The following is a 12,062-nucleotide window of genomic DNA, read 5'->3' on the forward strand; positions in this document are numbered from 1 at the left end:
TAGAGTAGCTTTTGACACTTAAAATGCTGTCCTGTCACTGGTTTGGTTCCATGCCAATACCCGTGTGGTAGTCCCCAAAGGAGCAACAGAATGGAGCAGATATGCCCAACCTCCTGCTCTGCTCAGGACATTGGGTTCCATGTATGTGTTTCTGGCCAACTCTCACCACTCCCACTGCTCTTCCTGCCGTTCTGAGCTGCTGCCTTCTCCGTGGTATGAGAGGGTTCCTCTTAAAGGGCCACTTATTCTGTTTATGTGGTGGGACTCCAAATTACCAGTTTCCTTTTAAAGACTCCTGGCCTAGGATCACAGGGTGCACAGGAATATACAAAAGCCAGGGAAGGTATGTCACAAAGGCTAGATCTGTGCACCCACAATCAGTTGGTCTCCTTAATTTTTACAACACTCAGCATCCCAAGCATCAACCACACACATTTTCCAACTCCACTGGCACCTGTAGGGCCATGAGCAGAGGGCATTACATAGCTTTTTCCTCTGAACTGCTCTTGCCAATCTGCTCCGCCCTGGCAGAACTTGGCAGTAGATGGAAAGGCTATTTTTGATGAGAAGGCTTAGCAACATTCCCTAAACAGAATATCTCTCTCCTACACACTCAAAGCAATGCAGAACACTTTTAATATAATTTAGTCCTTGCTCTCAGAAAAAGAAGAAAGCTGGCTTTGCAAATTGTCATCTTTGGTAACCAAGTAAAGAGCTAACAAATCCAGAAGAACCACAGTGTCCTTGGGTTCAAGCACTTGTAGCTACAGAATGCAAAGCACTGTGAGAGATACAGAATGGAATCCGGCACTATCCACACCTTCGAGGAATTATCAGTTTAGTAGACGAAGTAGGAAAGACATAAAAACTATAAAACAGAATGGAATATAAAAAGTGTCATAAGACAGGTACGATAAGTGCTGGGGGTAATTCAAAGGAAAAAGAGATCTCACATCTGTGGAGAAGCAGATATCACATTTACAAGGGTCCTATTTCTCCTGTGAGTATCTTATACAAGTGAAAGCTTTTAAGGCTATTTCCACTTCTCTTTCCTTATTATCCCCTTTCTGAGTACATTTATTTACCCTTTCACTACCCCAACCCTCCTGTAGTGGACTGGACCAGACTGCACATGTGTTACTTTGAAGGGCATATTTATTTCCATCACAATCAGGAATTCCTATGAAAGTACTTCACTGAAAATGAGGCTGTGAGCATCATAACTTTTCTTCAGTTGCTCACCCTTGGTCTTTTCTTTGCTGCTTCTAACCTGGCCCTCTTATCTAAGGCCACTCTTATCTGGCTACAGTGCTGGACTGCTCCTCCCCCCAAATTTCAAAGCTTCTTCCCAGAAAAGTCTCTGATCCTGGCCTGTGCCCTTAGTCAACACACTCCCTCTCCTTGTGGGCAGTGGGGAGCTGCTGTTTCAGCTGTAGTTTTAACTGACCCTCAGTAAACTAAAGTAGGACATTAGCTGTGCCTGGATGGCGAGGGAGGAAAAAATATTTCCTTCCCAGTTTGTGTATAACACCATCTCAGAAAGGAACTGGTAGCTGCCACTCAGAAGAGGCTGACACATGTGTTTACTTGTCACCAGAGTCTAAAGAGAATCCCAATTTGCACCACCCAGCTACAGAGGCCCCCCAGGTAGAAAATGACTAAGGTCCCCCCAAATCAGATGGGCTTCCACCCTAAATGCAAGTGAGATACCAGTGTCATGCCACACTTTCTTCTTGGCTCTCCACATACCTGGGCTAAAAGACTGACCATTAATACCTCAAGAAGCTAAGCACTGGCTGACCACTCCGCCAGGAATGGAAAAGTCAGGAAGGGCTGATTCTCTTTGCTAACTGCCTGAAAGAATTCTCTTTAAAAGACACTAGGACGCCCTCTCCACAGTGCTCCACTTAATCTGCAGCAGGGCAATCGCTAATTTCCTGAGGCCTCAGATTCCACCACAGATCTCAGTGACACTAGTTCTCACAGCCCTGGCATTCTCAGTCACCAGAAAAAAATGCAAGTATCTTGGGTCAACAGTCCTCTCACCTATGGTATTTTCATTACCATACAACTCTGCATCCTTCCTCTGATTCTTCTCTTCCTCTCTGACTTTTCTCCAAGTCCTTCCCATGGTGCTCTCTGAACCTCTCTGAAGACATGTGGAACAGTGCAAAAGCACAGCTTTGCAGCCAGGCATCTGGGATCAGTGATTCTAATATGGATTTGCTGTGTGGCCTTAAATAATGCACATGGCCTTTCTATGCCTTATGATCTCATCTGTAAAATCTAGATGACAGTAATTATTTTGTAGGGTCTTATGAGGATTAAATGTCTAAAACAGCCAAGTACAGTACCTAGCACACTTTAGATGCTCGATAAATGACAGATATTGCTATTATAGGGACCCCCACATCCTTACTCTTTCATAGACTCCTCCCCTGACCTCCTGTTCCACCTCCTATCCAATAAACAACCCCTCAGCCTCTCAAGAGGAGGCTACTCATGCTCCCGGAGCCCACACACTCAGCGCGGGGTGCAGCAATCTCCCAAACCACTATGATGCTTCCAGGCCATTCCTTCTCATTCTCACATCAAAACCTCTCCTCCCTGAAGGCTCAGGCCATCTATCCATGCCACATTTGTCCATTCCCCAGTTCTTCCACCTACTGACCTCTCCTCATCATTGCACTTTATTTAATAAGGACTTTGGCCACTGGGTCAAACTTTTTTCCCAACTAATTCCCTCCCCATTGTGGCAGCCTCAGCATGAACATGGATGATCTTCACAACATTGTGGCTTCAGAATTTCTTGACTCCAAAACCCTCTCCCCACTCTATCTCAGCAACCCAATTCCACAGCTATATCTGGAATGTTCTCTATCTCTACACACATAGGATGCTTTCCTGCACTTAAGTGGTTCACATGTGTGTCTCTCCATGGTGAACTGTTAGGTCCCATTGCTAGAGACCATATCTCACTCGCCTTTTATCCTTATCCCTAGGACAGTGAGTGTTTAGTAAATACTGATGGAATGAATAACATGGTACATTTGTATAGTTTTCTAGAGTTTTTCATTACCTTATTTGATCATCACCTTAGAAAGGTAGAAACATTATAGTATTATAATTCCCCTGTGTAAATATGGAAATGAGGCTCACAAAAGTTAAGTGACTTATTTAAGGTTATGTGTAGACTACAACAAACACCTGTGTGTTATATCACGTAGAGGCTGGCTGGGGCCTTTCCTACCATCCTAGCTAGAAGAACAGTCCTCTTCTTCCTCTATCTTCCTTACCCTTATGTACTTATTTCTTATGAAAACTTAAAAGAAAATTTGGAAGGATGGTAGCTTACTCATTTTACGTACCTTAGAACAGTTCTGAGAGGATTATGCATCTCTGTGCTCCCAAGGGTCTCCTGCCATCAGACTGTACATTAAACTCAGTATCTTCTTAAAAGAACTATGTAATGTTATATTTGATTGCCCCAGTGTGAGCAATAAGATGATAAATGTTCAGTCTATTAACCACATTAAGTGGGTTTTAAAACTGGAAAATGCATAAATCCAATCTTGTGTTCTCTGACTAATTCAATCCTAGCTTAAAGCTTCCTGATAAAGCTCACATGACAGTTCAAAATTCCTCTGGGTTACCAATGAAAAAGGATCATTGGCAGAAATTTGAAAATTCCCTTTTAATACATAAAGAAGAGTTCTGCAACTGGCAAAGAAAAAACTGCTTCCTGAACCACTCTGTTCCACATCCCTTATATGGCTGAATCCAGCACCATCTTAACAGGAATCTGATTTATAATCCCAAACTGAGAAGTATCTACTTTCAGGCAATGAATGAAAAGTCTTTCTTATCACTTGTAATCTTTAAAATGTTTTACTAGTTTAAGGAAGCTATTTGCAGATCTCTGAAATGTTTTCCTAGTTTGAAAAAGCCATTTTAAAAAAGGGATTTTAGCTAATGGGTTGTTTTCATGGTAAGTTTCCACCCCTGCATATGGCAATGACTTCTGTCAAGTTCAACACTCTTTATGAAGGCACTACTGTGCTAGGCACTGAAGGATTCAGTCTTCAGGTCTGTAGGTGCTTACACTCACTCCCATAGGGAAGAAAGACAGGCACAAAAATATCTGTACTACAAGACAACTTCCTTGCATATTGACATTTATTGGCAGCAAGAGCCAAAGTTCAATCATGATCAATAAAAATAAAATTATTAGAGTTAATGACAGCTAACATTTACTAAGTGTTTGCTATATGCCAGGTATGAGGCCAAATACTTTAATATACGAGGTTATTTAATTCCAAGAATCCTGAGGTAGGCATTATAATCATCATGTTACAGATGAGGAAGTTTAGCCTGAGAGAGGTACAGTAACTTGCCTAAGGTCAAAAAGCTGGTTAAATGGTGAAACTGGGGGAATTCAAATACAGGATTTTCGACTCTAAAACACAGTGCTTGTTCCTTTCAATCTCATTATCTTCTTCTATTGAAGCATATCATCACCAACACAGTACTACTTTATTTTTCTTACCTATCATCAGTGTGAATCTGCTAACTGCTAAGGGACTCATGGGGAGGCTTTCAGAGGCTGTGCTGCAACTACTAGAGAGGCCGATGGGTTGGCAATAACAAATTACAGCACAGCTAAGAGTCAAAGTAGTCTTGTTGCTATGTTACCGGCTGACCAGGCTCGGCTTGCCCTCTTGCACTAAACGAATGACTCGAAAATCCAAAAGATGGTGCAAGGATTGGAATGTTTATTCAGATAACCGGTACTCAACTACATGTCTAACCAAGCAAACAAAGAGAAAAGAGGAAGAAAAGGGAAAGAAAAGGGAGAGTAAAAGAGAATAAAGCATTGTCTTGTCAGAATTTAGGCCGGGGGCTCCAAGAGAGACTTACCAGCAGCAGAGACATGGGAGCAAAACAGTCCTAGTGGCCACTAGCCTCTTGCAGCTAGGTTCTTCTCTGGGGCCTAAGACTTTCCAATTTTCACTAGTGCAGATATTAGAGCAGCATGTGTGCTGCAGGGGGAAAATCTCAGGGCCATTCCCAGCACCAAGAGTCCCCTTATCTCCCGGCTTTTACTGAATTAGGCTCTTGGGTCACAGAAAGGGACAATGCACCCAAGAGTAAAGCAAGCAACACTTTATTAAAAGAGGAGATAGACTTATGCATAAGGGGAGTAGCTACAGTAAAGCTAGCTCCCCAAGGGGAGCTATTCAGGGTCTTTTATAGGGAAAGGCGTTAAGGGGTACAGGCCAGCATTACTGGAGGTGGTCTATTCTGTTCTTCCTGGTTCTGTCATGAGTGCATACTCAGTTAGGGTTTTGGTCCTTGCTCCTGATCAGTAGGTCCAGGATGGCAGTGGTGTTCATTATGTCACCAGGAGGGTCATTGTAGCAGTCACCCTGAAGCTTTGTGAGTGAGCATTCAGGAATTCCTGAAGGGGTCTTAAGGTTAATCTGTAACTTAATTTTTACAATTCCAGTAAACAAGCCTTGGGGAGGGGTTTTGCAACTCAATGAATATCTCCTCCCCTCTTACCTCAGTTTATTTTATCAGGGTGGTTCATGGGCTAATCATGTGCCCTGGGGGAAGTGTCTTGACTGAGCAGTGGAAAAGTAACAAAGTGTCCTCTGCAGAGAAAATGGAATTGGTTGCGTTTACAGGCCTAGCTAGCCTTACTCTGTTTCAGCTATTCTGATTTAACTAAAATAGCAATGCAGCATGTACTATTATGTGCCTGGCTAAACATCAAAAATTATTATCTCACCACATATGCCATTGTTGATGAAATTAAAAAAATCAACAAATTCAGTGATAAAGGTTTCTATTGAGTAAAAATATTACTCAAAGCTATCTAGGAAAAAAAAAAAAAAAAAAGGAACAAAGCCATTGCAACTTAGAAGGAAGCAAGTGTCCTAGCTGAATATTTTGTTGGAATGAAAATCCAGTCCTGGGTTAGGAAAAATTTAAAGTCTTTGTGACATTTGCTGAATAACCAATAGTGAAGTCTAGAATTAGAATCAATTAAAAATAACATTGAAGATTACCTTATGATTTGGACAATGTTCACAGTATATATATTCATGAAAAAGTGGGTTTGAAACAGTGTAATCCCACTTTTAGATGTACATCCAACAAGACATGTACAGGACTTATATGCTAAAAACTACAAAATGCTTATGAAGGACATCTAAGATCTCCCAAAATGGAGAGACATACTGTGTTCATGGATTGGAATATTTAATGTAGCAAATAGGTCAATTTACCACAAATTGATATACAGCATTAATGCAATAACAACCAAAATCTCTGCAAGATGTTTTGTATAGACAAGAAGATTCTAAAATTTGTATGGATAGGCAAAAGAGGTAGAATATCTAAAACAATGCTGAAAAAGAAAAGGATAGTGGGGAGGAATCAGTGTACTTGATTTCAAAACTTATATAGCTATAGTAATCAAGACTGTGTGTACTGGTGGAAGGATAGACACACAGGGCAATGAAACAGAACACAGAACCAAGAAATGGGCCCATGTAAATATGCCTGCCTGGTTTTTGACAGTAATGCAAAAGCAACTCAACCAAAGAAAGACAGCCTTTTCAACAAATGGTGCTGGAGCAACTGAACAACCACAGAGGAAAAAATGAACCTCAACCCAAGTCTAACACCTTTCACAAAAATGAACTCAAAATGGATCATGGACTTAAATGCAAAGTGTAAAAGTGGAAAACTCCTAGAAAATAAATTTAGAAAAAAATTTTGGGATCTGGGGCTACGCAAAGAGTTCCAATATTAACACCAAAACTGTAATCCATAAAAAGAGAAATTGATAAGTTAGATTTCATCAAAACAAAAAACTTTTGCTCTATGAAAGACCCCTTAAAGAGAACAAAAAGAAAATTTTGAGACTATGAGAAAATGTTTCCAAACTACATATCTGAACAAAGAATCTTCAAAACTCAACAAGAATAATAATAATAAAAAAATCAAACAATCCAACTAGAAAATGGGCAAAAGATATGAACAGGCATTTCACCAAAGTGGATAAATGGATGGCAAATGAGCACATGAAAAGATGTGCCATATCACTAACCATTAGGGAAATGCAAATGGAAAAAAAATGATATATTACTACATACCTATAATAGCTAAAATTAAAAAGTAGTGACCACATCAAATGCTGGTGAGGATGCAAAGAAACTAGGTCACTCAGACATTGCTGGTGGAAATGTAAATTGGTACAGCCACTCTGTAAAACAGTGTAAAACAGTTTGGCAGTTAATTAAAAAACTAAACAAGCAACTAACATATGACCCAGCAACTGCACTCCTGGGCATGTATCCCAGAGAAATAAAAGCTTATGTTCACACAAAAACCTGTACACAAATCTTTATGGTGATTTTTTTTGTTATGAAGACAACCCAGATGTCATCTGTAGAATATCAGTCAGCAAATAATAGGAACAAACGATTGATACAAGCAATAACCTAGATGAGTCTTCAGAAAATTATGCTGAGTGAAAAAAGCCAATCTTAAAAAGTTACATACTATATGATCCTATTTATATAACATTCTTGAAATGAGAAAATTATAGAATGTAGAACAGAATAGTGATTGCCAGGGTTTAAGGAGGGAGTGGGGGTGAGAAGGAAACTGTTGTGGCCATACAAGATCAACATGAGGGATCCTTGTGATGATAGACATGTTCTTTATCTTAGTTGTATCAATGTCAATATCCTGGTTGTGATATTCTACTATAATTTTGCAAGATATTACCATTGGGAGAAACTGCGTAAAGGGTACATACGATCTCTCTGTATTACTTCTTACAAAGTAAAAAGTTAAATTAAAATAATTAAAAGTATATTTTTTGCATACAAAAAAGAATGAGAGGATATGTATCAGAATCTTTATCTCTAAGTAGTAGTGAATCAGTGACTTTTACTTCCTTCTTGTGGATTATCTGATTTTTTTCTAAAATGAACACACATTGTTTTGATAATTAAAAAGTTAAGGAAGCATCAGCTATAAACACAGAACTAAGCTCTAATGACAAAATCTACCCAACTCAGAATACCTGGTAATAGATTAGGCCAGGGGTGCCTATTTGATTTTGAGATTTCTAAGGGTTCAATGGCTAGTGCATAGAGTGTGTTTAAAACGAGCTTTTTCTTTTTAAACTTCACATTTCAATTTTTTCCATTCTGTATTCGATTTCTTCAGTTATCCAGTAACCTCTAATCTCTCAAAGTATTTATGAAACCCCACAGATTCCTAATTTATGGGACCTTTAGCATTAGGCTGTATCCATACATAGACAAAGTTATGTGTATCCAGGAGAATATCACATTTATGGATAGCCAAACTGAATGAAATTTGAGCAGAAAGTCGGAGCAGTTACACCTGGAGTGAGCTGGTCTCATGAGAGGAATGGAATTGTGATTCCAATAAAGAGGTAACAGATTCTTCTGCTCTTTAGTCAATTAATTCTAAAGGATGCTGAATGCAGGCAAATAAGACCTCAGGACAAGGTAGGAACTCAGTAAGTATGTGTATTTCTTTCTGAGGAGGGAACAGAAAATAATAGTAATAGTATACTTTTGCTCAGTGCTTACTATATACCAAGCATTATTCTAAGAGCTTAGCATGTATTGATTCCTTTAATCCTCATAACTAGTGGTCTTCAAACTGCGGTATGTATATGAGGTATGCAAATACTTTGCTAGATATGCACATGCAAGGGTGTTTTAAATAAATTAGCCTTCAGACCTTAACTTCCATTTGTACTTTACTTTTTACCTGCCTGAGAATCCACCTACAGTCATACTGACCTTTCCACTTTATTGAAAGGCAAACTCCTCACCCAATACCGATCTTAATATGGTTCACTGTCTTATACACCATTGTCTTTGGGATACACAAACTTCCTGGAATTTAAAACATGTTATGATTGGAAATACTACTGGTTTCATGGACACATGCTTTAATCAGGACATCTTCAGCCACTATGTCAACTATTTCAATCAGAATCAATTCTTATCTTATTTAATGTTATAGAATATTTATTTACTCCTTTCTATCTCTTATTAACAAAAATAACTTTGAAATTCATGATAAAAAGTTTTGATCCAATTAAAAAATGCCTGAGGAAGTATATAGTTTTTCTGATTTCTTTTGGGAGTACATTTTTGATGGCCACTGCTCATAACAACCCTATGAGAAAGACACCAATATCTTCATCCCCATTTTACAGATGTGGCACAAATAAGGTTCAGAGAGGTGAAGCAACTTGCCCTAGAATACACAACTGGTAAAGGTCATAGTTTAGATTCCAACTTGAGGAAACTGGCTACAGAACCTGACCTCTTAACCACCATACTATACTACCTTTAAAATTTCAATTAATATTTATTCAGGCCTGACATGGAATCAGAACAATGTATCTCTGAATCATAAGAAGAGATACTGAGCAAAGAACTCTGTCTTAAAGAAAATATTGGAAAATGTCTAGAAAGAGTTTTTCTTTTGTCCACTGGTATAAAATAGTTTCCCAATATTATTTATATTCTCTTCCAGAGATGGCAGAAACAGAGAAATTTGGGATGCTCAAATGGGTTCAAATATGAGGATTATCTGGAAAATTGAGGAGCTAGTATGTTTTTTTATACGTAAGTCAGGCTCTTAAGCTAGAATGCGGCTATACTTCTAGTGACAGGATAACTTACGATGGTTACTACTTGGGAATATAGTAGAAGCCATGCGCTGCTAAGCATGTAAATAGTATCTCTAAAACTGGATGATCTTCCCTTGTTACATCATTTCTCGCACTGCTTCTTCCCTTACAAAACAAGAGGTCTTTCCAATCAAATTCCACAAAGTTCATTTATTATTGCATTTTGTTTTGGGGAAAAGAGGGTGGATGTGGATGGACACACACACCTCTTAAAGATAAGATTCCAAAAATGACATTTTCCAAATGACTTTGGGTTAAATTACTTGTAAGCCTAAGTTGCTTTGCAAATGTTTAACCTCTGCACTAAGTTCAAGTTTTCTTAAAATATACTTTAGATTCCGCGGGATGGAATGAAGCAGGTGAGCTCTGGGGAAGATTACTGACACCACATTCCCAGGCTGGGCCAGCCTGTCAGCACTGGAGCACCCACAAAGGGCTCCTAGGAGAGTGGTGGAGAGACACTTGTGCAGTTCCATTGGAGAGGTTTCCCTTAGCTTTTGGGTGGGCTCTTAGAGCCTGCTCTTCCCTTTGACTTATTTCATGCTCAGAGTGAGGCAGGGTCAAAGGCCATGGGAGATGCTAGAGAACATGACTGCATCCCAGGACGGTCTGCGTGACTTTGGAATGGCTGAGGCAAAGATGCAGAGAAAGAGCCCAGGCAGGGGATCTTGGAACAGCCTTATAATCTACCACTGGAGGCCCTGGTCAGGTCTTGCATATCTATGGCCTGGTCTTGCTCTCAATGTCTATGACTCAGAAAATTTGTGATGGAACTACTTTCTCCAAATTTATTAGAAAATATTATAAGGTGGAGAAATAACTTCTTCCCTGAAAAACCACGATCAGCATGACTGAATCCCATGCTTGCATACCCAGCTGCAATTTTCCAAAAGGTGTTTTCAATTATTTTCAGTGAGCTAATGCTCCCTTGACTATCTTAAAGACTTAGAAGAGCAGGACAATTAAATTGGAATCTTGAAAAAAAAACAGCAGACAGCTGCACAATGGACCCATGTGGACAAAGATGCCTGGGGCTTCCCTAGAAGTGGCACTCATGGAGGGCTTTACAGTTCAGGGAGCAAGGGCCCTGGAGCAAGCCCTCTGTGCAAGGATCTCAAATGGGGCAACCACCAACACAGGACAGTGGAGTAATGAGCTTTGAGAAATGGGAATAAGGTTTTCTGTGGCTACACACACCCCTAGTTCTATTACAGAAAAGCCGCTGGCTTTGGGTTGGGGGTGGAGGAGGGAAGAAAAGTGTGCAACTTTCCCCTCCTTGAATTTTGTTGAGAAATGGAGGAGACCTTTGAGATCATCTAATTCAATTCCTACACCTCACCACTGAGGTAGCATAAAATGAAAGACAAAATGTCTTGCTCCAGGTCAGCTAACTAGTAGGTGGCAAAATGGAGACTCCAGTTGCTCCTACTACAACATGCTCCTTTTAAAAAGCCTGTCTGAATAAAACTTAAAAAAAAACTTAAAAAAAAAAAAAAAAAAAGCCTGTCTGGATCTTCTTCAGTTACTCACTGGGTGTCTGCTTTTCCAGATTATTAAGAAATGATGAATTCATACTTTACACAAATGCCTAATAAAATCTGTATTGATATTATACTAACTTCTGTAGAGAGGTACCTTTCCCTTCAAAGGTAAGACATCAGTAAAATGATTCGGTCACAGAATATCATATAAAGAATCATAATAATGCGTAATTCCAGTCTGTTAAACTAAAGCATGTTTATTTTAGAAATGTTTTTGCTTTCTATGCTTTTTGCATGATATGAGGCTTTGACCTACAGGTGAATGCAGAAAAATCTTCACATCTTTATCTACTCTTTAAGGCTTTTAATTAAGTTAATCCATTACCTGTACAATGTTAGTAAAACTAAAGAAGAAATTTAATTTTGAAGAATATTAGACAGTACTATTTTGAAGTAAGAAAGAATAGGGAAACCAAGTATATCTCCCTGGATGGTTTAGCTTTTGACTACACATGTAGTAGTATTAGAAAAATGCAACTAAACCCTAATTAATAAAATAATTCCTGTAGTGCAAATATAGTCAGAAAATTGGAAACAGATCAATAAAATTACTAAATTTCTTCAAACCACTGAAAACCAAGGCTAGACATTGGAATATATTAGCAAAGTAGCTATGTCTAGACACATAATGTTAACTACATTAGATAACTTTTTAATCTGTGGTACTTTACTGGCAGGGAAATGGATAAAATGATCCTCAATGGCGCTTTCTAATACTGGTGCTTTACAGTGCAGAGGTGAGAGATGTCCTAGTTTCATCAAAG

At 39.1% G+C, this 12,062-nt stretch overlaps 2 protein-coding genes across 4 annotated transcripts in view; one reads left to right on the forward strand and one right to left on the reverse strand.

Annotated features, from left to right (window-relative positions):
- CMSS1 (cms1 ribosomal small subunit homolog) overlaps window positions 1–12,062 on the reverse strand; it is a 371,764-nt gene that overhangs the window by 79,786 nt on the left and 279,916 nt on the right. The gene's annotated exons all lie outside the window — the stretch shown is intronic.
- Window positions 1–12,062, forward strand: part of FILIP1L (filamin A interacting protein 1 like) — a 300,030-nt gene that overhangs the window by 13,845 nt on the left and 274,123 nt on the right. The gene's annotated exons all lie outside the window — the stretch shown is intronic.

The sequence above is a fragment of the Cynocephalus volans genome, chromosome 1 (genome assembly GCF_027409185.1).
Source record: "Cynocephalus volans isolate mCynVol1 chromosome 1, mCynVol1.pri, whole genome shotgun sequence".
NCBI classification, from domain to species: domain Eukaryota; kingdom Metazoa; phylum Chordata; class Mammalia; order Dermoptera; family Cynocephalidae; genus Cynocephalus; species Cynocephalus volans.